Source organism: Meriones unguiculatus, chromosome 6 (genome assembly GCF_030254825.1).
Source record: "Meriones unguiculatus strain TT.TT164.6M chromosome 6, Bangor_MerUng_6.1, whole genome shotgun sequence".
Classification (NCBI taxonomy): Eukaryota; Metazoa; Chordata; class Mammalia; order Rodentia; family Muridae; genus Meriones; species Meriones unguiculatus.
In genome coordinates this window covers 136,482,574-136,509,795 of record NC_083354.1, presented here as the reverse complement: position 1 = coordinate 136,509,795, position 27,222 = coordinate 136,482,574, and the positions used below count along the sequence as shown (strand labels likewise).

Sequence of the window (27,222 nt, the reverse complement as noted above, 5' to 3'; positions counted from 1 at the left end):
TAGATGTTATGCATTACTTGAAAATAATGTTATGAATAAGAAAGACATAAACAGAAAATGAAAAAGTTGAAACAGCATTCAACCCCATTAGAATAAAATCTTTAATAAAAAAGTAAAGGTTAATTTCTGTTCAGCAAATATTCCAAGTTTTGTTTAAAATTAAAATACTAACGGAAATGCAATTTAACAGTAATTCAGAATGATGCATCAACTGCCTTAAAAATATCCTCTAGGACTTTCTTTTCTGACAAAGACAAACTGTGGCAATGCAACCCTCCTGCAAGTACACGACCATGGAAAACGGGTAACTGCAGAGAACTTCCTTGAAGATATCGAAGAGCTAACTGAGCAAAGGAACTCGAGAACCATGATTTCAGAGATTAAAAAGCAGGAAAAGGTAAGCTGGCGACTCTGTGGGCATTCACACTTCTCCCCTGTGCTTAAGCCAGTTCCAAAATGTCAGCTCAGACATCTCGAGACAGCCGAGAAACTGAAAGCTTGAGAAGTGGCAGCTGACAGGCTCACGCGCAGCTGAGCAGCGGTGAAGGTGAGTAAAAAAAGGCAGCTGGGCAGCTGGGAGGCAGCAGAACAGCCCAGGCTGAGAGAGGCATCCTGGCTCCTGAGAGCATGTGGGTGAGAGCCTGGGGAAGACTAATCAAAGCTAATTTTAAGACACAAACCAAATGTCAAAACAGTAGCCATGCTATAAAGACGTTCATTGTGGTCAGAAGGCACGGCGAGTGGAAAGGCAACGGAAGCAGAGGCTCCTGCCGTGGAGAGACCAAGGATTTGCCGGGGGGTTGGCTCTGCTCCACTCCCAGGAGCCCAAGTGTTGAAGGCTGCATCTCCACAGCCCATGGCCCAGCTGGAAAGTGGCTGAACTGTTGGGAGGCAGAACTAATGAAAAGAAGTTAGGGTACCCTATGTGCCCTTGAAGAGGATTCTGGGGTCCAGCACCTTCTTGCTCTTTCGTTTCCTGTGAAGTGAATGGTGCTGCTCTACCACACCCTCTCACCTACATGTCATACCACAGCCTCCAAAACAGTAAGGCTAAACCATGACCAAAAGAAAACTTCCCTACCATATAGGCTGACTGGCTCATGGATTTTGCCATAGTGACAGAAAGCTAACATATGACTCATAAAAATGTGTGTGAGAGAGAGCGACAGGAGTGGGGATTAATTTACAAGAAAAACACAAGTAACCAAGTTTAAAGATAAGCAAAAGAATTAACACTAAAACATCCAATACACAAAAACAAGAATCGATTACATACCGAAATGTGTTGTCTCTCACCAACCAGCAGTGAAATACAAATAACAATAGCAGAAACCCAAAACAGCTAAAGCTTAAAAAGTGACCGCAAAACAAAATACTGTTCAATCTTTCTACCTGGTCTTGACTTTATTTATTTATTTATTTATTTATTTATTATTAATTACACTTTATTCATTTTGTATCCCCCCATAAGCCCCTCCCTCCTCCCCTTCCAATCCCCCCTCCCCCCTTTCTGTATGGATGCCACTCCCCAAGTCCACTGATAGGGAAGGTTCTCCTCTCCTTTCTGATCTTAAGTCTATCAGTTCACATCAAAAGTGGCTGCATTGTCCTCTACTGTGGCCTGGTAAGGCTGCTGCCCCATGAGGGGGAGGTGATCAAAGAAAGAGCAGGCCAAACATTATGTCAGAGGCAGTCCCTCTTCCCATTACTATGTAACCCAATTGGACACTGAACTGCCATGGGCTACATCTGTGCAGGGGTTCTAGGTTATCTCCATGAATAGTCCTTGGTTGGAGTATGAGTCTCTGGGAAGTTCCCTGTGTTCAAATTTTCTTGTTCTGTTGCTCTCCTTGTGGAGACCCTGTCCTCTCCAGCTCTTACTATTTTTCACTTCTTACATAAAATTCCATTCACTCTGCCCGCCAGTTGGCCATAAGGCTCAGCATCTGCTTTGATAGTCTGCAGGGCAGAGGCTTTCAGAGGCCCTCTGTGGCAGGTTCCGAGGTTGTTTCCTGTTTTCTTCTTCTGGCTTTCAAAAGCCCTCTGTAGAAGGTTCCTAGGTTGTTTCCTGTTTTCTTCTTCTGACGTCCATCCTCTTTGCCTTTCAGGATGGGGATTGGACATTTTAGTTAGGGTCCTCTCTCTTGCTTAGTTTCTTTAGATGCACAGATTTTAGTGGGTTTGTCCTATGTTGTATGTCTATATGAGTGAGTATATACCGTGTGTGTCTTTTTGCTTCTGGGACAACTCACTCAGGATGATCCTTTCCAGGTCCCACCATTTACCTGCAAATTTCATGATTTCCTTATTTTTCATTGCAGAGTAATATTCCATTGTATACATGTACCACAATTTCTGAATCCATTCTTCAGTTGAGAGGCATCTGGGTTGTTTCCAGCTTCTGGCTATTACAAATAAAGCTACTACAAACATGGTTAAGCAAATGTCCTTTTTGTGTACTTGAGCCTCTTTTGGATATATGCCTAGGAGTGCTATGGCTGGATCTTGAGGAAGCGCTATTCCTAGTTGTCTGAGAAAGCGCCAGATTGATTTCCAGAGTGCTTGTACAAGTTTACATTCCCACCAGCAGTGGAGGAGGGTTCCCCTTTCTCCACAACCTCTCCAGCATGTGTTGTCACTTGAGTTTTTGATCTTGGCCATTCTGATGGGTGTAAGGTGAAATCTAAGGGTTGTTTTGATTTGCATTTCCCTAATGGCTAATAAGGTAGAGCATTTCTTTAAGTGCTTTTCTGCCATTCGATATTCCTCTACAGAGAATTCTCTGTTTAGCTCTGTTCCCCATTTTTTAAATGGATTACTTGGTTTGTTGCTTTTCAGCTTCTTCAGTTCTTTATATATACTGGATATGAGTCCTCTATCAGATAAAGGGTTGGTGAAGATTCTTTCCCAATCTGTAGGCAGTCGCTTTGTTTTGATGACGGTGTCCTTTGCTTTGCAGAAGCTTTTCAGTTTCATGAGGTCCCATTTATTGAGTGTTGCTCTTAGAGCCTGTGCTGTTGGTGTTCTGTTCAGGAAGTTGTCTCCTGTACCAATGAGTTCTAGGGTATTCCTCACTTTTTCTTCTAACCAAGTCAATGTATTTGGTTTTATGTTGAGGTCTTTGATCCACTTGGACTTCAGTTTTGTGCAGGGTGATAAGTATGGATCTATTTTCATTTTTCTACATGTAGACATCCAGTTGGTCCAGCACCATTTGTTGAAGATGCTATCTTTTTTCCATTGTATGGTTTTGGCATCTTTGTCAAAAATCAGGTGTCCATAAGTGTGTGGGTTTATTTCTGGGTCCTCTGTTCAGTTCCATTGATCCACCATTCTGTTTCTATGCCAGTACCATGCAGTTTTTAAAACTGTTGCTCTATAGTACAACTTAAGAACAGGGATGGAGATACCTCCCGAAGATCTTTTATTGTAGAGGATTGTTTTAGCAATTCTGGGTTTCTTATTATTCCATATGAAGTTGAGAATTTTTCTTTCCAGGTCTGTAAAGAATTGTGTTTGTAATTTGATGGGAATTGCATTGAATCTGTAGATTGCTTTTGGTAAGATGGCCATTTTTATTATGTTAATCCTGACAAGCCATGAGCATGGGAGATCTTTCCATCTTCTGATATCTTCTTCTAATTCTTTCTTCAGAGACTTGAAATTTTTTTCATACAAGTCTTTGACTTGCTTGGTTAGGGTTACTCCGAGGTACCTTATGTCATTTGTGGCTATTGTGAAGGGTGTTGTTTCCCTAATTTCTTTCTCAGCCCTTTTGTCTTTTGTATACAGGAGTGCTACTGATATTTTTTTGAGTTAATTTTGTATCTGACCACTTTGCTGAAGGTGTTTATCAGCTGTAGGAGTTCCCTGGTAGAGTTTTTGGGGTCACTCACGTATACTATCGTATCATCTGTAAATAGTAATAATTTGACTTCTTCCTTTCCAATTTGTATCCCCTTGATCTCCTTCAACTGTCTTATTGCTCTAGCAAGGACTTCCAGAACTATGTTGAAGAGATATGGAGAGAGTGGGCAGCCTTGCCTTGTCCCTGATTTCAGTGGGATTGCTTTAAGTTTCTCTCCGTTCATTTTGATGTTGGCTACAGGTTTGCTGTATATCGCCTTTACTATGTTTAGATATGTGCCTTGTATCCCTGATCTCTCCAATATTTTAAACATGAATGGATGTCAGATTTTGTCAAATGCTTTTTCAGCATCTAGGGAGATTATCATGTGGTTTTTTTCTTTCAGTTTGTTAATATGGTGGATCACATTGATGGATTTCTGTATATTGAACCACCCCTGCATACCTGGGATGAAGCCTACTTGGTCATGGTGGATGATATCTTTGATGTGTTCTTGTATTCGGTTTGCGAGTATTTTATTAAGTATTTTTGCATCAATGTTCATAAGGGAGATTAGCCTGAAGTTCTCTTTTTTTGTTAGGTCTTTGTGAGGTTTAGGTACCAAGGTGACTGTGGCTTCATAGAATGAGTTTGGTAATGTTCCTTCTGTTTCGATTTTGTAGAATAGTTTGAAGAGAACTGGAGTTAACTCTTTTTTGAATGTCTGGTAGAATTCTGCGCTGAAACCATCAGGTCCTGGGCTTTTTTTGGATGGGAGACTTTCGATGACTGCTTCTATTTCCTTGGGGGATATAGGACTATTTAATTGATTTACCTGGTCCTGATTTAGCTTTGGTAAGTGGAATCGATCAAGAAAATTGTCCATTTCATTTAAATTTTCAAATTTTGTTGCATATAGACTTTTGAAGTAAGTCCTAATATTGTTTGAATTTCCTCAGTGTCTGTAGTTATGTCCCCCTTTTCATTTCTGATTTTGTTTATTCAGATGGTGTCTCTCTGCCCTTTAGTTAGCTTGGCTAAGGGTTTGTCTATCTTGTTGATTTTCTCAAGGAACCAGCTCTTGGTTTCATTGATTCTTTGAATTGTTTTATTTGTTTCTAATTGATTGATTTCAGCCCTGAGGTTGATTATTTCCAGCCGTCTACTCCTTTTTTAAACAAAGAAACAATATCTCTAACAGAGGTCATGAATCAAATGGACCTAACAGACATTTACAGAACCTTACATCCAAACACAAAAGAATTTACCTTCTTCTCAGCACCTCATGGAACCTTCTCCAAAATAGACCACATAGTTGGTCACAAAGCAAGCCTCAACAGATACAAGAAGATTGAAATAATCCCTTCTATTCTGTCTGATCACCATGGAATAAAGCTGGACCTCAATAACAACAGAAATAGCAAAAAGCCTACACATACATGGAAACTGAACAACTTACTACTAAAAGACAGCTGGGTCAGGGAAGAAATAAAGAAAGAAATTAAAATCTTCCTAGAACTCAATGAAAATGAAGACACAACATACCCAAACTTGTGGGACACAATGAAAGCAGTGCTAAGAGGAAAGTTCATAGCACTAAGTGCCTTCAAGAAGAAATTTGAGACAGCGCATTCAAGTAACTTAATGGCTCACTTAAAAACCCTAGAAAAAGAAGAAGCAGACACACCAAAAAGCAGTTCACTTAATTTTGATAGATGGAATCTATCAAGAAAATTGTCCATTTCTTTTAGATTTTCGAATTTTGTGGCATATAGGCTTTTGTAGTATGACCTAATGATTGTTTGGATTTCCTCATTGTCTGTAGTTATGTCCCCTTTTCATTTCTGACTTTGCTGATTTGGATAGTTTCTCTCTGCCTTTTAGTTAGTTTGGCTAAGGGTTTGTCTATCTTGTTAATTTTCTCAAAGAACCAGCTCTTGGTTTTATTGATTCTTTGAATTGTTTTATTTGTTTCTAATTGGTTGATATCAGCCCTGAGTTTGATTATTTCCAGCCGTCTGCTCCTCTTGGGTGTATCTTCTTCTTCTTTTTTTCCTAGGGCTTTTAGTTGTGCCATTGAGTTGTTTGTATGAGATGTTACAAAATTCTTCTTAAAGGCACTTAGTGCTATGAGTTTTCCTCTAAGTACTGCTTTCATTGTGTCCTATAAATTTGGATATGTTGTGCCTTCATTTTCATTGAATTCTAGGAAGTCTTTATTTCTTTATTTCATCCTTAACCCAGCTGTCATTGAGAAGTAAGTTGTTAAGTTTCCATATGCATGGAGGCTTTTTGTAAAGGATCTTCACCAAACCAACATCTGACAGAGGGCTTATATCTGGAATATATAAAGAACTAAAGAAATTAAAAGGCAATAATCCAAGTAACCCAATTAAAAAATGGGGTATGGAGCTAAACAGAGAATTCTCTGTAGAAGAATATAGAATGGAAGAAAAACACGTAAGATGTTCAACTTCCCTAGCCATCAGAGAAATGCAAATCAAAACGACCCTGAGATTTCACCTTACACCCATCAGAAGGGCTAAGATCAAAAACTCAAGAGATAATGCATGCTGGAGAGGCTGTGGAGAAAGGGGAACCCTCCTCCACTGCTGGTGGGAATGTCAACTGGTACAACCACTATGGAAATCTATCTGGCGATTTCTCAGACAATTAGGAATAGTGCTACCTCAAGATCCAGCTATACCACTCCTAAGCATATACCCAAAAGATGTTCAAGTACATAACAAGGACATTTGTTCAACCATGTTTGTAGCAGCCTTATTCGTAATAGCCAGAAGCTGGAAACAACCCAGATGTCCATCATCTGGGTTGGAATAGATACAGAAATTGTGGTACTTTTACACAATGGAATACTACTCAGCAATTAAAAACAAGGAAATCATGAATTTTGCAGGCAAATGGTGGGACCTAGAAAAAAATCATCCTGAGTGAGGTATCCCAAAAGCAGAAAGACACACATGGTATATACTCACTTATATAGACATATAAGATAGGATAAACATACTAAAATATGTACACCTAAAGAAGATAAACAAGAAAGGGGACCAGGAGTAAGATGACCAATCCTCATCTAGAAAGACAAAGGGGATGGACAGTGGAAATAGGAAAAAACAAGTAACAGGACAGTACCCTACCACAGAAGGCACCTGAAAGACTCTACCTAGCAGTGTATCAAAGCAGATGGTGAGACCCATAACTAAGCCTTCGGCAGAGTGTAGGGAATTATATGAAGGAAGGAGGAATGAGTATATTCTAGAGGGGACAGGGAGCCCCACAAGATGAGACTGTTTATCCAACCAAGGACCATGCATGGATATAACCTACAACCCCTGCTCAGACATAGCCCATGATAGCTCAGTATCCAAGTGGGTTCACTAATAAGGGGGACAGGAATTGTTTCTGACATGGACTCATGAGCTTCCCCTCCCTCCTGAGGGAGGAGTAGCCTTGCTAGGCCACAGATAAGGACATTGCAACCATCTTGAAGATACCTGATAAGCTAGGGCCACATGAAAGGAGAGGAGGACACTCCCTCTTAGTGGACTCGGAAAGGGGCTGGGAGGAGATGAGGGAGGGAGGGAGGAGAGGATTGGGAGGGAAAGAGGGAGAGGGCTACAGCTGGGATACAAGTGAATGTATAAAATTATTTAAAAATAAAAAATATTAATATAAAAAATAAGTATGTATTATTAAAAAAATACTGTTTTCAGGATATAATACAGATGGGCCCTCCATGCATTGTTGTTGGGAGTGGAAATTGCTGTGCTTTGCCATCTTGTCATCTCTGCCATGTAGGGGCCCCATGAAGTACTGGCTGAATAGAAATGCTCTCATCCTTCTGTTAAGTGGCACAAGGGTTGTCCTAGGAGCACCGTTTCAAACAGCCAGGTATCGGCAAGTATCCAGAAGCAGCAGAATTAATAATAAACAATCTATTCATATAACGAAGCACTAAACCTCCACAAAAATGACCAAACTACTCACTCCAACACCTCGATGAATCTAACAAAAGCAACTGTACAGAAGGCACAGACACAGAAATCTCTGTGTTGCATAGCAAAGGCGGTGTCAGCGGTCGCACTGGTAGCTGCTAGGTGCTCCTCCAGGACAGGGAAGGGGCTTCGGGATGTTGGGAATCCTGAGATGCCATAACATTGCTCAGTCTTTATGGAGGTTGTACATATGGACTCCTTTCTCAGCTTTTACTGTCCTTTTCCATGTTGTCCTTTATGGCTTTTGTATCTTTCTGGGTATATATAAAGATATGGATATATATAAAGATATATATTTGTATATTTATAAAACATACTGGTAATCTAGGTCGGCAGAGGGTAAAGGCAGCATGGTGAGTTTGAGTCAAGATGAGTGACAGAGTGAGACTCTCAGAGACATCAGGGCTTGGACATGCAACTCACTGGGAAAGTGTCTACCTTCCACATGCAAGAGCCTGGATTCCAGATTCAGTAATGCCAATAAATGAATATATTAAAAGTTTCAGAATTTTAACTTCTAAGAAGTAACCTTTAAAAATTAATATAATTAAAATATCTGTAGAAAAAGTTTGAGACCTTGGATCAAGGAATTCATACCTTTGTACAAACAATTGTTCATTAAAGAAAAAATTTGATAAATTTGACCTCATCAAAATTCTAAATTTTTGCATTTTAGGAGACAGTAAGACAATGAAAGTTCCACTAACAGACTGAACATGTTTTCAAACCACACATCCAACAGATTTGTACTCAGATCTTACAAAGAACACTTGCATCTTAGTTAAAATTTCTATTGCTGTAACGAAATACCATGACCTAAAAGTAAGTTGACAGGGAACGAACAGGTTTGTTGGCTTGCACTTCCATACAACTGAAGGAAGCCAGAACAGGAACTCAAGCAGGGTAGAAAAAAGGGTAGAAATCTGGAGCTACAAAGCAGGAGCTGATACAGAGGCCATGGAGGACTGCTTCTTACTGGCTTTCTCCCCATGGCTTGTTCAGCCTGCTTCCTTATAAGAACCCAGGACCCCCAGCCCCGAGGACAGCACCACCCATAATGAGCTGTCCCCAGTCAATCACTAATTAAGAAGATGCCTTACAATTTACAAAAAGTCCCACTGCCTTAGAGGAGATGAAGCTTGGCATCGTAAAGAGAGTCTATGAGTGGCTATTAGTGAAAGTCCACTTACAACAAGCGACCCAGCAGTTTTGGAGAAGCCAGTTTCACAGGATGACTACCAAGAACATCAACAACAGTGCAGTGGAGCCAGTTGGAGCCTAGAAGACAGTCTGTGTGTGCTGCAGAGAGTGGAGCTAAGAAAATGACCCACGCTCTTCGGAGGAGCCCACAAGGTTGTGAATCCCAGATGCTGCATAGTGAGTTATTTAAACGGCTGAAGTTTGGTTTTCTTTTATTCAAACTGTAACTGTGCCAGGGTTCTTTCCTCTTGAGGTAAGAAAGTATTTAATCTATTTTTGAATACTTAGGATCCCACAGAGACTTTAAACTTGAGAGAGATATTGACTTTGGAATTTTACAGAGACTGGATATTTTAAAGAGACAGCTTCTCTGCATGACCCTTTTAGTCCTGGGCCTTCAACTGCCACTGAGCTTGCACCTTCATTAATGGCCTCTCACAGTGCCAATCCTCACTGCTCTCCATGACCCCTTCATGCCATCAAACCAGTACCACCTGGGTAACTCTCACCGAGTTCTGCTGCCAGTGTGAGGTATCACCTTGACCTTGTCTGGTCAGGTCTGTCACAGCAATACTCCACAATCCTGGTGCCAACTTGTCTTAGTTAGGGTTTCTATCGCTATGACAAAACAGCAAGACCAAAAGCAAGTTGGGAAGGAAGGGTTTATTTGGCTTATACTTCCACAGAGTAGTCTATCACTGAAGGAAGCCAGAACAGGACCTCAAACAGAGTTGGAACCCCAGGCAAGAACTGATGCAAAGCCATGAAGGAGTTGCTCAACCTGCTTCTTTATAAGAACCCAAGACCATACACCCAGCCTGCAATCCATAATCACTAATTAAAAAATACCTTACAGCCAGATCTTCCTGAGCCATTTCTCAATTGAGGTTCCCTCCTTTCAGAAAACTATAGTTTGTGTCAAGTTGGCACAGACTAGTCAACGCAACTTGTAACCAAGCAGTATCAAACAGCAGAACCAAAAATAAATGAAAAACGTTACTAGACAGTATAAGAATAATAGACAAATGGCTCTCCAGTACAGGGAAATGTTACCCATTACTGCACTTAGGAGCATTCATGTTAATACTACACCCACCAGAATGACTACAGTTAATCAATGAGCCCAGTAAATGTAGAAGGCGATCTGGAGAAAGAGTAACCCAGGCACAGCTGTTAACTATGGAAGATGAGGGAACTGCTTTGGAAAACAACGATCAGTTTCCCAAAAGTAAAGTGAAACATAAAACTATCCTACAGCCCAGAAATTTCACTCCTAGGCATTCAGACAAGAGGAAAATCCATACAAAGATGTACCCAGGTGTGGTCAGTTGCATATTCCTAAGACTAGACTGGAAATAACCTAAAGGTCCATCAGTTGATGAATGAATAAACAACAGGCATGACAGTACATCTACACAATAGAAATTGTTAACAACAAAAAGAAATAAAGTACACATGTATGCTGTGCTATACACAAAATCAAAAATACTCTAAGCAAAGAAAGTCAGCCACAAGAAACCTCATCACACAATTCTGTTTGTTTGAATGTTCACGTAGGCTTCCAAACTGCACTGTGATTTTGATACCACACCTGTTTTTTATTCTCTAACCTCTTTTATGGAAAAAATAGCAACTCTCAGTAATTTCTTTTCCAGATAAAAAGCCAGGTAGACCAACTATCCCTCCATCCCACCTCACTACCTTGGACAAGGCGTAATAGAAACTACCCAGCATGTACTCTAAAGATCTTCACATCACCATAATACATGAAGCTCTTTTTTCCTTTTAATTGCTTCAAAAAGCCTCAACAGTCCCTACTAGATTTTCTAGAAACATCCTACCACAAAGATGCCTAGTTGTTCCCTAGATCCCCACATGAGACTGTGAGATAACTTACTTGTTTTTCATAATATCACGTTTTGTTTTTGACTGATTATTCCTGAAAGCTCAAATCAAGTCAACAAATGTGTCTCAGGCATCAGTTGTGTTTGGGCACTGCACTGGGAGGTTTACACCGATACATGACATGCTATATTCTGAACCCAAACAGGGCTGTGGAGGTGGTGCAGCTTGTGAAGTACCCATGGCACAAGCATGAGAACCTCACTTCATCCCCCACCACCTACATACAAAGCCAATAAAGGGGGTGCGTGTCTGCAACCCCAGCGCTGTGAATGCAGGGCAAATGCATACAACTGGAGTTTGCAGCTCAGCCAGCCTGGCCACATCGATGAGCTCTGGGTGCCCTCAAAGACCCTGTCTCAAATATTAAGTTGGAGAAGAATCGAGGAAGGCACTGGGCGTCAACCTCTGCCTCTGTGCACACACGTCATCCACATGCATTCACATGTACACAAACCTACATGAACATATACACACAGAGAAAGAGAAAGCAAACAGATAGGGACATATTACACACACCTTGCTGTCTTTTTCCTACCTTAAGCCCAGAAAATGCCTCTGAGGTAGTTCAAGCATAACCTCTCGACAATGCAGACGCTTGGATATGCTCCCAACTTCACCATCCCACCTCACCCTAGTCACCCAAGTCATCTTCTGACTTGGTATAATGGAAACCTCATAGCAGGTAGTCTGAAGACTTCCACATCATTATAGCAGGAAGCCATAAAAGTAAAGCAAAAAGAGAAGCTCAGAACTAAAGATCACACTGCTCTTTATATGTCACTGCAGAGCAGGGCTGGAGACCAGTACAGACTCATCAAGGAAAGTGGAAGGTCTGTTTTGACCTCAAGTCACTGCCATTTCTCAAAATAACTCTAGCAAGCACAAGAGGAGTCTAAAACATCTAAGGTCATACTTAAAATACTTGAAGCTCAAAACTTTACGAAGGACAACTTCAGCTTTAGTACTCAAAGCAGTTATGAGACAAAGACACAAATGTCCAAAATGCCATTACATGCTAATTAAAATGACCTTTACTCACTTACTGTGCCCTGATACCCAATCTGTGCCATAGCCCTTTAACACTCAATTTTCAATTTATTTAATTCATTAAGACACCTTCCTCCCCTTGCCTGCTCCCTCCTTCCCTTCCTTCTCTCTATATGGAATGTATAGATTATCATCTATCCAAATGTTTACAATCATTTGGGAACATTTTAGAATTCAGAATATTTTGAAATCTGCAATATGAAATGTTCTGCAACTCAAAACTTTTGAGCATGACTGAGTTTGAAAATATTTGGATTTCAGAGCATTTGGGACATTAGAGTTTTAGACTGTGGCTTCCAATTTGTTCATCTCTGAGTCTGAGAAGGAACAAAACGGATATAATGGAACAGTTCTGAGCTTACAGAACTTGAAAGTCTAGTGAGGAAACTCACAAGAAACACCCAACAATCTCTGGGCTACACCATGCTTCATTGCTGCAAAGGGCAGGATGCCTCATGGGTGCAAAATGAGGAAACATAACCTATCATGTACAGGTGTCCTAACGTTATTATGACGTTAGCTAAAGTTCATCATTGCAGGAAAAATTCACATACTGAACAGAGAGCTGTGTTTTAGTTTCAAAGGTATATGGATTAGAATTAATTTTTTTTGGTGGGGGGAAGGAATAGAAAAGAGAGGGGTCACAGAGAATAAGAAAAAAAAAGAAAGAAAATAATGACCACACACAAGAGCATTTCACTATACTTAAACAAAATTTTATAAAACAAATATTGATCCTGATCAGAATTTCTTTTTAAGTTTGCTAAAACTGAATTGTTAACAAATAATTTTGTAGGATGTTTCAAAATACCCTTTATCAATCTTCATTCAGAAAGACAAATGGGATGGACATTGGAAGAGAAAGAAAACAGGGAACAGGACAGGAGCCTACTATAGAGGGACTCTGAAAGACTCTGCCCTGCAGACTATCAAAGCAGATGCTGAGACTCATAGCCAAACTTTGGGCAGAGTGCAGGGAATCTTATGAAAGAAGGGGGAAATAGAAAGACCTGGAGGGGACAGGAGCTCCACAGGGAGAGCAACAGAACCAAAAAATAAATAAATAAAAATAAAAAAAAATCTGGGCACAGGGGTCTTTTCTGAGACTGATACTCCAACCAAGAACCATGCATGGAGATAACCTAGAACGCCTGCTCAGATGTAGCCCATGGCAGCTCAGTCTTCAAGTGTGTTACCTAGTAATGGGAACAAGGACTGTCTCTGACATAAACTGGCTCTTTGATCACCTCCCCATGAGGGGGGGAGCAACCTTACCTGGCTAGAGAAGAAAACAATGCAGGCAGTCCTGATGAGTCCTGATAAGCTAGGGTCAGATGGAAGGGGAGGAGGATCTCCTGTTTCAGTGGACTTAGAGAGGAGCATGGGAGGAGATGAGGAAGGGTGGGTGGGATTGGGAGGAGACAAGGGAGGGGGCTACAGTTGGGATACAAAGTGAATAAACTGCAATTAATAAAAGATAAATAACTTTTAAATGCCCTTTATCAAGAGCAGTAGCACCACTTACAGAGTGCCTGGCAGAAGGCAACATCTTCATAGCAGAGGTCACTATCTCCCATGCACTTCTAATGGGAAGACTAGATTTTCTTTTCTTTATTATTTTGTTTATTTACTTTATAGTCCAATCCCAGCTTCTCCTCCCTCCTCTTCTCCCAGGCCTCCCTCTTCCATCCCCTTTTCCCCTCCCTTTCTCCTCTGACAGGGGAGGCCTCCCACTGATATCAACCCACTCAGAGCATCTTCTTCCTCCGAGGCTGGACAAGGGAGCCGGTTAGGAAGAAGAGATCCAGAGGCAGGTACCAAAGTCAGGGATGGCCCCTGCTCCAGTTTGTTAGGGGTCCCATGAAGATAACTTTTGTTAACAAATAATCTTAAATACAAGAATATTTCATGTCTCTTAGATTTTCACTAGCTGAAAGGTTCTCTATACTAAATCCTGTCGTAAGGCCAAACTCATTTATAAAATTATCTCCTCCATGAATACATTTCTACTACTTCTAAACTTTGCAATTCAATAAAGATTACTGTGCACAAAGTAACCCAGAAAGACTGGTCTTATATAGAGGCCACAATGACTTAGAGAGTCACTGTAAATGCAAAGGATTCCATATGCCCAACATAAACCCTGCCCGGTGCCAAGAAAAATATCTTAGCAAAGAAAAAACTGTCAAAAGAAAATCTGAGATATTCATTTTCAACTTAAAAAAATAAATCAGGCAGGACAGCGAGATGAACCAGCAGGTGGCCAGAGGCACTAAATACCTAAAGCTGTCATGACCTCCACAGGTGCGTGCACATAAAATAAAATACGGTTAAAGCTTTAAATAAAGTTAAAATACTTAATAAATAGATAAAGCTGAAGTCTAAACACCAGAGAAATATATCCCACCACGCATCACAAAACTCTCAGGAGAAAAAGGTCTGAGGGAGGCCGGATTTGCGCCTCCCTGAGGTTCCCAGCAGGAGTGACATAAAAGGTGTTGCCCTTCAGTGAGGTTCCTGCTGCCCTCAGACAAAAGAGCCAGCAACTGCTGGGCAACTTCACAAAGTGCTGATGCAACTATGCGAGACTAAAGACCCAGAACCCACAGGGAATTCACTGGCCCTGTGACAAGTGCACACACAAACGACCAGAACTGAGCTTCCTGAATTTCTTCTTAACAAAAGAGGAAAGCAAAGGCAATAAATATCACTATAAATACCACTGTACCAGTGTGGACCTTGGCCAGCTTCATTACATCTTACTTATGCCTTTCCATGGGATTCTTCCAGCAGAGTGACTATAAGAACATTGATGCTGCAGACCCTGAACCCGGCATCTTCTGTAAGCAGGGAAGGCCTCATGTGGAGGGCCTGGGACACCAACCAGCCACAAAACCTTCATCCTACTCTGCAGTTTGTCCTCCTTCAGAGAATGCTGGGACCAGAGCCTAGCTGACCAGACTGACCAGAGACTTCATCCAGCAACTGATGGGAGCAGATGCAGAGTCCCTCGGGCAAACATTAGGTAGAGCTCGGAAGTCTTGTGGGAGAGGAAGTAAGGATAGGAGGAACAAGAGTGGTCAGGGACAAACCAAGAGAACAAGGCCCATAGAATCAACTGCCTAGGATTCATGGGGACCCCCAGAGATCAAGGAGGCTGAGTAGCTGGTGTTCTTCCAGGAATCCTAACAGCAAGAGTGGGAGACTGTCTCTGACTGTTTTACTTGCTTGTAAGACCCTGTTCCTCCTACTGGGTTGCCTTGTCAAGCCTTGATATATGCATGTGCCTGATCTTATTGTAGCTTGCTGTACCATAATTTGGGTGATACACCTGGGAGGTTTGCTCTTTTCTGAGGGGAAGCAGGGAAGAGCAAATCTGGGGGAGTGGAGCGGGGAGTTGGAGAAAAGACTGCAGGGGGCAAGGAATGAAATGTAATATATTAGGGAAGATTTTTTTTTTTAAAAAAAAGAAAAGATTCCAGTATTCTGCCCAAAGTTTGTTTGAGTCTCAGGATCTTCTTCGATACCCTGGTGGGTAGGGTCTTTCAGAGGCTCCCTGTGGAAGGCTCCTGTCCTGTTCCTTGTCTCCTCCTACTTCTGATGTCTGTCCTGTTTGCCCTTCTGAATGATGATTAAACTGGGCAGAGTGCTAGAATCCTTATGGAAGAAGAAGGAGATAGAAAGACCTGGAGGGGACAGGAACTCCACAAGGAGAACAACAGAGCCAAAAATACCTGGGCCCAGGGGTCCTGCAGAGACCAATACTCTAACTAAGGACCATGCATAGAGAGGACCTAGACCTCCTGTTCAAAGGAAGCCCATTGGCTCCTCATTTTCCAAGTGGGTACCCTAGTAAGGGGTACAGGGGCTGTCTCTGACATGAACTCAGTAGCCAGCTCTTTGATCACCTCCCATTGGGGGGTGCAGCTTTGCCAGGCCACAGAGGAAGATGATGCAGCCAGGCTTGATGAGACCTGATAAGCTAGGGTCAGATAGAAGGGAAGGAGGTTCTCTCCTATGAGGGGACTAGGAAAAGGGCATAGGGGGAAATGAGGCAGGGTGGGTGGGACTGGGAAAAGATGAGGGAGGGGGCTACAGTGGGGATACAAAGTGAATAAATTGTAATAAATAAATATGTAAATAAATTAAATTTTAAAAAAAAGAGCACCACAGAGTAAAAGCTCAGCTCTCACTACTCAGTGATGGCTACTCATTCTAATCACTGATGAATGGAATAATGACTGAAAGGGGAATCAGGCCAAATGCCCATCTCATATTATCTTCAAAGACTCAGTTTTGTTATTTTTAAGTTATGTATATCTTTATTGAGATATGTGTACAAGAGTGCAGGTGTCCACATAGGCCGCAGACATTGGCTCCCCCTGGAGTCGGACTAACAAATGGCTGTGAGCCTTCTGACAGGAGCCAAACTTGAGCCCTCTGCTAAAGCTGTATGTGATCTCAAGCTGAGCCGCCTCTCCAGCTCTTGTTTCACAGTATTAACCATCTCCATTTCACCACTGTGCTTGCTATTATTGCTATTTCATTGTAAATACATACTGGGTAACACAAAGGCTGAGGTCTTTGCCCTCTTTCTAATGTCTATTCACATCCAAAGTGGTACCCACATTGTATTGTAGGTAGTGCTGTATTGTGTAGGGTGAAAGGAAAACCTAAGTGTGCTCACTTAGTCCGTTTTGGCCTGACAGGACAGAACTGAAAACCTGAGATCGGTCACTTATGAAGAGACTTTATTTAGGTCACAGTAATGGAAGTGACTAAAAGACTGCCATGTCAAGTGGCCCTCATGTGTGGCATCTCATTGTACAAGAGAAAAAAGAGAGAGAGGAACACATAAACCATCTGCAAAAGGCCAAAGGAGCTAGAGACCCAGCAGCGAGAGCACTGGCTCCCAGAGGACTCCAAACACACGGTGGCTCACGACTGTCTACAACCCCAGTCGCACAGATTCAGTACTATCTTCTGGCCTCCAAAGACACTGGACACACATGGTGATCAGGTACAGGTGCAGGTAAAACACCTAAGCATGTAAAATAAAACAAATAATTAAAAAAAAAATAAACTCTGAGAGGGGCAAAATCACATTTATGGAAAAAAACACTGCTTATTTCCTTTGCATGTGTATGTGCATATACGGGTATTCACATGCGTGGAGGTGCATATGTATGTAGGAGACACATGTGTGCGTTCATGTGGAGACAAACTCACCTCAGGTAAGGCAGGTCTATGGTGCAGCCCGGCACTGTCCGCTGCAGCTACACAGGCTAGCCAGCTTCCCCCAGGGCCCCCATGGTGAGCCAAACTCCATCCTTCCACTTGGACAGCATGCTTTGTCCACTGAGCCCCCTCCAAAGCCCCATAATAAACAAATTGTTGCAGTAAACACTACTTCTGTAACAACAACGTCAGTCCACCCATGAGAACATCACACCCTCATCTCAAAAGTTCCACTTCTCAACACCATGGCATTTGGCATTAAAGCTCCAACATAAGATTCACCTTTCTGAGACATGACATGCTCAAACATGGCAATAAGGATAAGATGAGAATAAAATGACAAAGAACTATTTCTGGAAATGTTTACCAGGGTACAATAATTTGAAATAAGCACTGAGTAATCCCTTCTCAAAACTGAACTACCCTGAGTCCTCCCAGTGTTCTGTGATTAACTTCTAAGGACCAAAATGAGGCAATACAGACCAGTTTCAACTTTCCTCACAACCACTGCTAAAGCAAAACACAAAAATCATAAGCAATAGTTAGCTAATCCTGAGTGCCTGTGCCTTTCAAACTGGTAGATGAAGCTAAATAGTTTTTTTAAAGGTTCAGCATTTGAACCTAAAAACAATGAAATATAAAACTAAATGTTAAAGGGCTGTAAATAAAATTAAGTTTCAGTGAAGGGCCAGGTCCAGGTTCCTACACAGAAATTTCGACAGTTATCAATAAAAAAAAAAAAAATGACAAAGAACAGAATTGAAGCTAAAAGGAAAGGGAAAGGAACGGCTGTGTCTTCCTACTTTAGTACATTAATGTAAGTACAGCTTCATTTTCCTGGTTTTTAAAACAGGTTCTTATTATGTAACTTAGGCTCTCCTCAAAAGTAGGTAGCCTACCTAGGATAGCTTTGAACTCACAATCCTTCTGCCTGAGTCTCCTAGTGCTGGGTTTACAGACATGTACCATCTTTTCTACCTAAGCTTTTTTACTTTCAAAAGCAAAACCCCATGCTGGTGGTTGTGGCTTGCTTATTAACCCGAACAACAAAGACATTTAATCTTACATGTGTCGCTTTACCGCAGAAGCAAAATAGTGCCTTCAGTATGATCAAATTTAAATGATTTGAGTTGCAATCACAAGATTCTGTTTTCCATATGACTTTAACAACAACCAGAGACATTAAAGAACCATATTTCCTCAAAGCTTATAAAGAAATAAAAGCCTCACCATGTTACAAGAGATAGAAAAGAATACTGCAGGTCTTCATCCTGGTACAAAACAGGAGAAGCAAAACAATCTTTCTAAATGATCTGTACCCATAAACAGTCCTGAAAAGGGAAAGAAAAATCCTCCAGGAACAATCTGGTTCAACAATCTGGTCCATCCCAGACAAGGATGGCACCCAAGCTGGTGGGGGAGCCAGCGTGTCTCCATTGCAGGAGCTCATCTGCTACTGGGGAGAGAACTACTTCCAGGTAACAGTCGGGCAGCGTGACCCCACAGAACATCAAATAAGTGAGAGCAGTAAGTGCAGAAGGAAGTCGTATGCTTGTCTTGGTTAACTTTACCTGTCAACTAAACAAAGCCTGGGGTCATCTGAGAGGAAAGCTATATCCTTGTGGGAAGGTCTGCAGGGGGTTGTCTTGATAACTAATTAGTGTGGGATGTCACAGCCTACTGTGGGCAGCTCCGTCCCTAGGCAGGTGGCCCTGGATATATAAAAAGCCAGCTGAGCATCAGCAGAGACAACAAGGTAACAAGCTGGGCTCCTGAGTTCTGCTTTGAGCTCCTGCCCGAGTCCCTTCCTTGACTCTTTCAGTGATGGGCTGTGACCCGGAAGATAAGCAAATGGATCCTTTCCTTCCTTACCCTGATTGCTCTTAGTCAGAGTGTTTGAACACAGCAACAGAAAGGAGAAAAAAAAGAAACCTACGAAGACTCCAGGTACAGAATTATTAGACAAGGAACACACTAAACAGTAAGGGATTAATATTAAGCAGATTTGGGAAAGTATCAAACAATAATGTTGAAATTAAATATGCATGATATTAAAGTGAAGGAATAAAATGGCTTATTACTGAAATGAATTAACTATACCTTAGAATGGACACTTTCCTGAAAGAGAAAGAGACATGTGTGAGTGAAAAGTAAATGAGAAGTATAAGAGATGAGACAATGAGAACTATAAAAGGTCTAATAAACATGCAACTGGAGTGTAAGATTATCATAAATAATATTTATAGGATAAATGGAAGTTTTCAGAATTACCAAAAATGCTAATATTTAAATAAAGTCAGTCTGATGCCTAACAGGATAATGGTTGTTCATTTTTAACTCCCACGCAGAAACAACAGATGGAAATCCATAACATACATGTGCACACGTACACACACATGCACCCACACAGGCGATTAGCATTGTGGAGAGAATGTCTTTAAAAGGTCTTAGGAAACCCAGTTTCCCTGACAAAAGAGGCAGCACGGGCTTGGGGGCTTAATTCTCCACGGCAATAATAAAATGTAGGGGACGATGGAATTATATTTTGTGATGTGCTGCAAGTAATTATCTGTCAAAAAGAAATTTAATACCCAGAGGATCTCTCTTCAAGAAAGAAGGTAATTAAAATTATTATTATAAACAAATTCTCCCCAAATACTCACTCAGCAAAGGAAAAGTAAGGATATTTTTCAGACCAAAAAAAAAAAAAAAAAAATCTCCAAACAGAAGGCCTGATACACAAGGAAAGTGAGAAAGGACATTCATAATATTAACAAGAAATAAATTGGAGGTGGGGTTGCATACATTGCTCTTAGGAATAAGTCATCTTCCTTCCTTATTAGGAAGATTAGGTCTCCTAGAAAATACAGCATAAGCAGCTTAAACAGTGAAAGCATTCCTCACAGCTCTGGAAGCTAAAGTCCAAGATGAAAGTGGCATCAGGACAGTTCCTTCCTAAGGGGTACAGTCCTCATGAGTCCCTCAGCAATGCACTTTCATGTGGCCTCGCCTCTCAACATGCAGGGGGTTGTGGGAGATGGGGCGAACATCTCTGTCTGATTTTCCCAGATGGCCTCACCCTTACAAGTCCATGAACAAGAATTACCTCATTTAGACCTTCCATATGCACATTCGGGAGTATACAATTCAATTCTACAATAGAGGAAAAAGACACTATGATACACATGAATACAGATGACTCTTCATAATAAAAGTATCTGGCTCCTCACTGAAAGAACACAGAGCATCCAACCAGTACCTTAAGCTCATTTAGTAAACAAAATACTAAAAATGAAAGGGGGGTCAGTCTAGCCAAAAGACAGTAAGAGAGGAAAGAAGATGCAGAGACAACAAGGAAATAATTTATGACTATAGATCATAACTGAATCTAATATAACAATATTCACTCAAAGCACAAAGAAATAAGTTCTCCAGTGAAAAGCAGATTCAGCTATATCATATTAACAAGAGACACATCCAAAAACATAACGACACACGTCCATCTTCAACTGCAGAAAGAATGGCATAGAAAATCAAATACAATCTATATGGAACAATGTATTGTCATTAATATCAGAGGAAAAAGATTTTATGTCAAATAGCAGTATCAGAGATAAAGTCATTATAAAGGACAAAAAGGTTTAATGTATCACAAATGCTTTTTTAAATTTTAACTTGCACCTAATAAAAGTCCTCAAAGAAAGCAAAGCATTAATTATCCATATGAAATTGATAAATCCATTATTAAAATCTCAGTAGTTGAATGATTAAGCAGAAAATAAAAACATTACTAAATGTAAAGAGTTAAACAAAGCAATTAGAAACAAAAGGATTATTTCTAAGCGAAGACCTGCTGTAGTCCACAGTGCTAAAAAGCATCAAAGAACTGGCACTACAGAAGAATTTGTCTGAGCAGGTCTCAAACAGAAACCAAGCAAAACAGAAATATATATTCAGAACTTCCAGTCTTAAGAACTTCAATCAAAATAATAATGATAGATAGATAGATAGATAGATAGATAGATAGATAGATAGGGCTGGAAAGATGCCTCAGTAGTTCAGAGCACTGGTTGATCAGCCAGAGGACTCAGGTTCAATTCCTAGCACCCAAATGGCATATCATAACCATCTATAACTCTAGTCCCAAGGAATCTGATGTCCTCTTCTTGCCTCCACAGGTACTGCACACGTGGTACACAGATACAGCAGGCAAAACACCCATACACATAACTAATTAATGGGTTAATTAAAAGAAACCATAGAAAATACTTAGAGTTACAAGATTTTTTTTAATATTCTGATAAAGAGCTAAAATAGTGATTCGAGGGGAATCTGTATATAGTCTTTGAATAAAGCAAGGGCAAGGCACACGACCTAAAAGATCAGAATAGAGTGAAATAAACCCAAAAGCCACTGAAGAAATAAGCACATCACAGAGATAGCAAAGCTGTAAGTTCAGAGAAATTATATACTATAATATTTTAAAAGGAAGAAAGAGAAGCATAGATTAGCAGCAATCTAATGGAAAATGATGAGAGGTACCACAGAAAGCCAGAAACTTATTTTACAATATATGGAACATTTGTGTCTCTCTTCTAAAACACAATAACAATGACAAATACTTTTTATTAAAGTATAATTAAATTGTAAAATTCATACAAAAACACACAAGAATAAACTTTAGTGCAGATGGTTTTGATGAATCCCAAAATCATAGAAGTGAGAAAAAGTACAGGAGACACTCATAAATGTAGTTAAAATAGCATAAAATCCCCAAGCAAACAAAAGTAAGAACTGATCTATTTTTGGATGAAGCAGCAGCAACATTGGTTTTAAGACGATATTCTGCACTTTCCCATAAATGCGGAGTCACCTCATGGGAAAAAAAATGTGTCTGTTCAGTCTGTGCATGCCTAGTTCATCCATGCCAACATACAAAGACACTGCTGTGGCTTAGATGTGAAGTGCTCCCCCCAACATTCAAGTGTTACAGGTTGGTCATCAGCTAGCCAGTGTGGATCTGATCATTCAGAGGCAAGTGGCTCTTAAGAGCTGTTCCCTAATGCAGAAATAGTGGTACATCTACACAATGGAATATTACTCAGCAATGAAAAATAAGGAAATGATGAACTTTGCAAGTAAATGGTGGGAACTGGGAAGGATCATCCTGAGTGAGCTATCCCATAAGCAGAAAGACACACACGGTACATACTCACTCATATAGACATATAATATAGGATAAACCTACTAAAATCTGTACACCTAAAGAAACTAATCAAGAGGGAGGACCCTGACTAAAACACTCAATCCCTATCCCGAAAGGCAAAGAGGATGGACATCAGAAGAAGAAAACAGGAAACAAGTTAGGAACCTGCCACAGAGGGCCTCTGAAAGGTTCTGCCCTGCAGACTATCAAAGCAGATGCTGAGACTTATGGCCAACTGTTGGGCAGAATGCATGGAACCTTATGAAAGAAGTGGGAAATAGTAAGATCTGGAGAGGACAGGAACTCCACAAGGAGAGCAACAGAACCAGAAACTTTAAACACAGGGGTCTTCCCAGAGACTCATACTCCAACCAAGTACCAGGCATGGAGATAACCTAGAACCCCTGCACAGATGTAGTCCATGGCAGTTCAGTGTCCAAGTGGGTTCCACAGTAATGGGAAGAGAGACTGCCTCTGACATAATCTGATTGGCCTGCTCTTTGATCACCTCCCCCTGGGGGGGAGCAGCCTTACCAGGCCACAGAAGATGACAATGCAGCCACTCCCGATGTGATCTGATAGACTAAGGTCAGAAGGAAGGAGAGGGGGACCTCCTCTATCAGTGGACTTGGGGAGGGGCATGCGTGAAGAAGGGGGAGGAAAGGTAGAATTAGGAGGGGAGGAGGGAGGGTTTTTAGGGGGGGATACAAAGTGAATAAAGTGTAATTAATAAAAGTTAAAAAAAGAGAGAGAGCTGTTCCCTAATCAATGGAAAAAAACCACTGATGCAGCTGGAAAGGGGGAGCTGCTGAAAGCTCTGAGGATGAGACCTAGTTGGAAGAAGTAGGTTACTGGAATGATGTCAGTGGGGACTATATCTTTTTGCTGATCTCTCCCTGCCTCTCTCTTAGTTTCCTGACTTCCCTGAGGTGAACAGCCATTTCCATATGCTCATTACACCATGATATTCCCCTCACTTTAGGCCTAAAGCAACAGACACAGGTCAACTTGGACTAGAACTCCTGAAGCCATGAGCAAAATAAACTCTTCCCACATTAGGCCATTTTTATTAGGTCTATGTCCCAGCAACAAAATAGAAACTAACCCAAACACAGTTCTTTGTGATAGTAAAGAGAGAAATGATATTCAAATAAGGAAAGAAAGAAGAAAGAAAGAAAGAAAGAAAGAAAGAAAGAAAGAAAGAAAGAAAGAAAGAAAGAAAGAAAGAAAATTTGCAAGTGCAAAGTCAGTAAAACACCAGCTTGGAAGAAAATAGTGAACTAAGCTTGACTTTAGACAAAGATCTATACACCTGTTCCATGGTGGGGAAAAAAATGGTCCAGAAATGAGAGAGAGAGAGAGAGAGAGAGAGAGAGAGAGAGAGAGAGAGAGAGAAGAGAGAGAGGAGCAGGAGAGGGAGGAAGAGAAAAAAAGAAAGACAGAGAGAGAGAGAGAGAGAGACACGGAGGGAAGAGCATGCTTAACTTCCACAACTGATGCTAAATGCTAAAAACAAAGACTGGACATGGGAATCACAGCCATGTACTTTTAGAGTCATGTCATGTGTTCTTTTCCTGTCGATGCCCATTTTGTGTCTCTTGTTCTGATGCTGAAATAACCACATCTTAAAAACAATCAGCATGACACTTATCTTGTTTCTAAGATGATTTCTGGCTAAGAAATAGTACATTATATCACTGACAGAGGGAAGAAAGATCAGTGTAAGGATATGGATTAAATACAGACCCACATGTGCAGACAAAGCTCAGAGCTAAGTTCTGTGCATTTAAACCTTAGACATTTATTATCAAAGTTAAGAGTACAACAGCTGGTGTCTTAGGTAAGAAAAAAAAATCTTTAAGTTTTAAACACAACTAGAAAATAAGCAATATTCACTTAATCTCAAGCACTTATGTATGTCTCAATGTGTGTGGACCAGAGGACTAGGATGAGTAGAGTAAAGGAGACTAAAATTGAAAGAGAAAAACTATTCTCACCACAACACTGCACACTGCTGTATTTCCTTAAATGGAAATAGCATTTATAGCTGTGACTGAGCACTAATGGACGGTCTGGGATCGAGGCTAAACCTCTGGGAACATCTGAGGCTATTGTGTTTAGATAAAATGTCAATAAGAACAGTCTTGAAATTCTAACTTGGGTCCACTATCTGAAGGAAAGGAAAACCTAGAGAATAAAAGGAAAGGCACGTGGGCGGCTCACCAGATTTTACACTGGGAATAATAAAGAACCTTCAGGCCAGTGTCCTTATTTGTACCCCCAAAAAAAACCCTCTGCAGTTGGATATTACTCAACATAAATAGCCTCAGAAGAGTTTAAAAATTGAGCTATAAAAAGATATTCCCTGCCCTACAGTAGCAGAGAGGAGGAAGGGAGGGGAGGTGATGGGTGGAGCTGGGGTGGTGACAGAGAGACAGCAGCACCTGTCTGTTATCATGACACGTGTGTACTAAATCATTGTGCATCCACAGAAACCAGCCTTCAACACACACAGCATTGTACATCACTTCATGACGTGGAAAGTGGCTACAAAGCAATGCATAAAGTTAGAAACTAAAATATTTTCTACATATATATGAAACATACAATAAAATGCTAACATAATTATCTCTGGATATCATTCTCTTTTTTTGCTAATGTGGATAGATTTTCTATAAACACGTGTCATTTCTATGATGAGAAAAACAATTATAGTGTGAGAATGTAAATACACATAAAATAAAGAAATAGAAGGAAGACACTATCAACAGTATTTCAGCTTTAAGTGGGGGTAACATTACCCAAATTACAGAAAACGGGAAAATCTGAGATTGAAAGCTCGTAATACACCATGAACTGGACAACAATGATGGTGAGCAAGTATTAAGAGGTAATGAGCTGAAAAAGACTCAGGAATGGACTCTTGCAAGTGTTAGACACTGAACTTTTAGATTGTTTAGGTTCATGTGGCTTAATCAAAATGGAGCAAGCAGAATGCTTTCCTTGATACCTGGATGAAAAGGAAACAAGATAAAACAATGGAAAGAATGAATTCTATTGTAGACATCCAGGCAAACATTTCCCTCTGGAAGGGAATGCATGACTTTTCCCACCAGTCACCTTTATACCTACATCCTTCCAGGACCACCAGAGAGCAAAGAACATGCAGGAGACACCTTAGCCTAGACACAGAACAAAGTACTCAACAAACAACTTAATTGCTTCTTAGGTAATTTCCAGTCAAAACCATAATTCTCATCCAAATTTCAGGCAATTTAAAATGCCTATTAATGTTCTTTTTCTAAAATCTCCTAGGCTTTCTTTTTCTTTAAGAATGTAGGGCAAGATGAGGGTGTCTTCCTTTGAGAGTAGCCACTACAACTCAGATTGGTATCTGTCTGTCTGTCTGTCTGTTCTGCACCAACCCCTTCAAGGTGGATTCCTCCCAGGGCTTTCAAGATACAGACTGAGTTCACCTGGTCAAATGAAAAAAGCTAACCAAGAAGCTTTGGTCAAAAATCCCCAAACAGCAAATCAGACACATGACTAAAATGATAAGGAGGGTTACAACTGGAAATTAACCTAAGAATCAATCAGCATAGAGGTCACGTGATTGATACAGGATCTGGCGAGGTACCTTCTAAATCTCAATTGGGCCTAGAAGGGTATAATCTCTTTTGCATTAGCTGTCAAAGGAAATGCTGAAAACAACAATTTTCAACAGATGACCCTAACTGCAAATACACCCATTTCTGCCCAAACCTACAAACTACATTAAAATCCCACCTAAATGCTCTTGACATTGCAGTGACCATGAATGAGCTCTCCAGCGTACTGGAGTATCATTCTGTAGATTTCTAAACCTCCTGCCATACGAGCAAAGATGCACACTTGCCAGTTTTGTCCTTATCTATAGGTGTAGAGGCAAAAGGCACTTTGCCCTGTGTACCATGCTCAAAGACAGAAGCAGCTTCTTTCCAACTTGAGAAACCATTTTTTTACAAGTGTGGCATGCTGCCCCAAGCCAGCTAAAACATGCTGGGCTGCCCACACTGCAAATTATGTGGAATGTTCTTCATGTTTTGTGGTTGTAAGAGCACTGATTTTGTGCATTATCCAGTTCAAATTGAAGACACATCTGACCTTAGGCTGAAAGTTCCCAAGGAATTCAAACTAACTGACCAAGATGCTCTCTGCTTCAAAAGGCTGCAAACTAGTTCCCAAGCTTCAAAAGGCTGTTTCCTACTTGAGAATTTCAAATGTGATTTTTAAAAAAAAGCTAAGAGACATGATGTGCAAACTGAGGAACTTCTAATGTATTTCAAGAGAACTCTAAGAACTTACGCTAATCTTGGTTGTCAAAAGCAGGGAGAGGGGAGGTTATGATGAACACCACTTGGAACATTTCTAGCAAAAGCAAATGCAAACATATTTCCCAAACACCCAGCAAATTAAAGCAAAAATAAAACCACTTGAATGGGTTATTGGTTCCATCACTAATATTCATGCAGATGCTGGAAGTCTGGAAAGCGCTGAATGTTCCCAAGAAGGAAGATCTTGTTACCCTTAACAGTGCCTGCAGCATTGTTTTATGATTGCTACTTAACCTCAGTGGACCACTCTCAAACACCAAACCCCATCAACATTAAGGTGTTTAAAGGGGAACAAAGAACTTCCCCCAGGTTTTCTACAGGGTCAACTTTCTATATTGTAAACTTAGTAAAGAATCACCAGAGATCATTTCTTATGTGCTGAAAAACTAA

The 27,222-nt window shown here is 40.7% G+C and overlaps 1 protein-coding gene across 4 annotated transcripts in view; it reads right to left on the bottom strand.

Annotated features, from left to right (window-relative positions):
* Positions 1-27,222, bottom strand: part of Gpr63 (G protein-coupled receptor 63) — a 52,284-nt gene that overhangs the window by 22,984 nt on the left and 2,078 nt on the right. The window contains exons 2-4 of one of the 4 annotated variants that reach the window (XR_009592492.1): positions 20,360-20,406; positions 19,354-19,371; positions 16,189-17,056 (exon numbers count right to left, since the gene is read on the bottom strand). The exons of 2 other annotated variants lie outside the window; for them this stretch is intronic. The gene's annotated coding sequence lies outside the window, so the exon portion shown is untranslated. Of the gene's footprint in view, positions 1-9,053; positions 11,892-16,188; positions 17,057-19,353; positions 19,372-20,359; positions 20,407-27,222 lie in introns of those variants that run through there. One more of the 4 variants, XM_060386074.1, reaches the window with a different exon arrangement.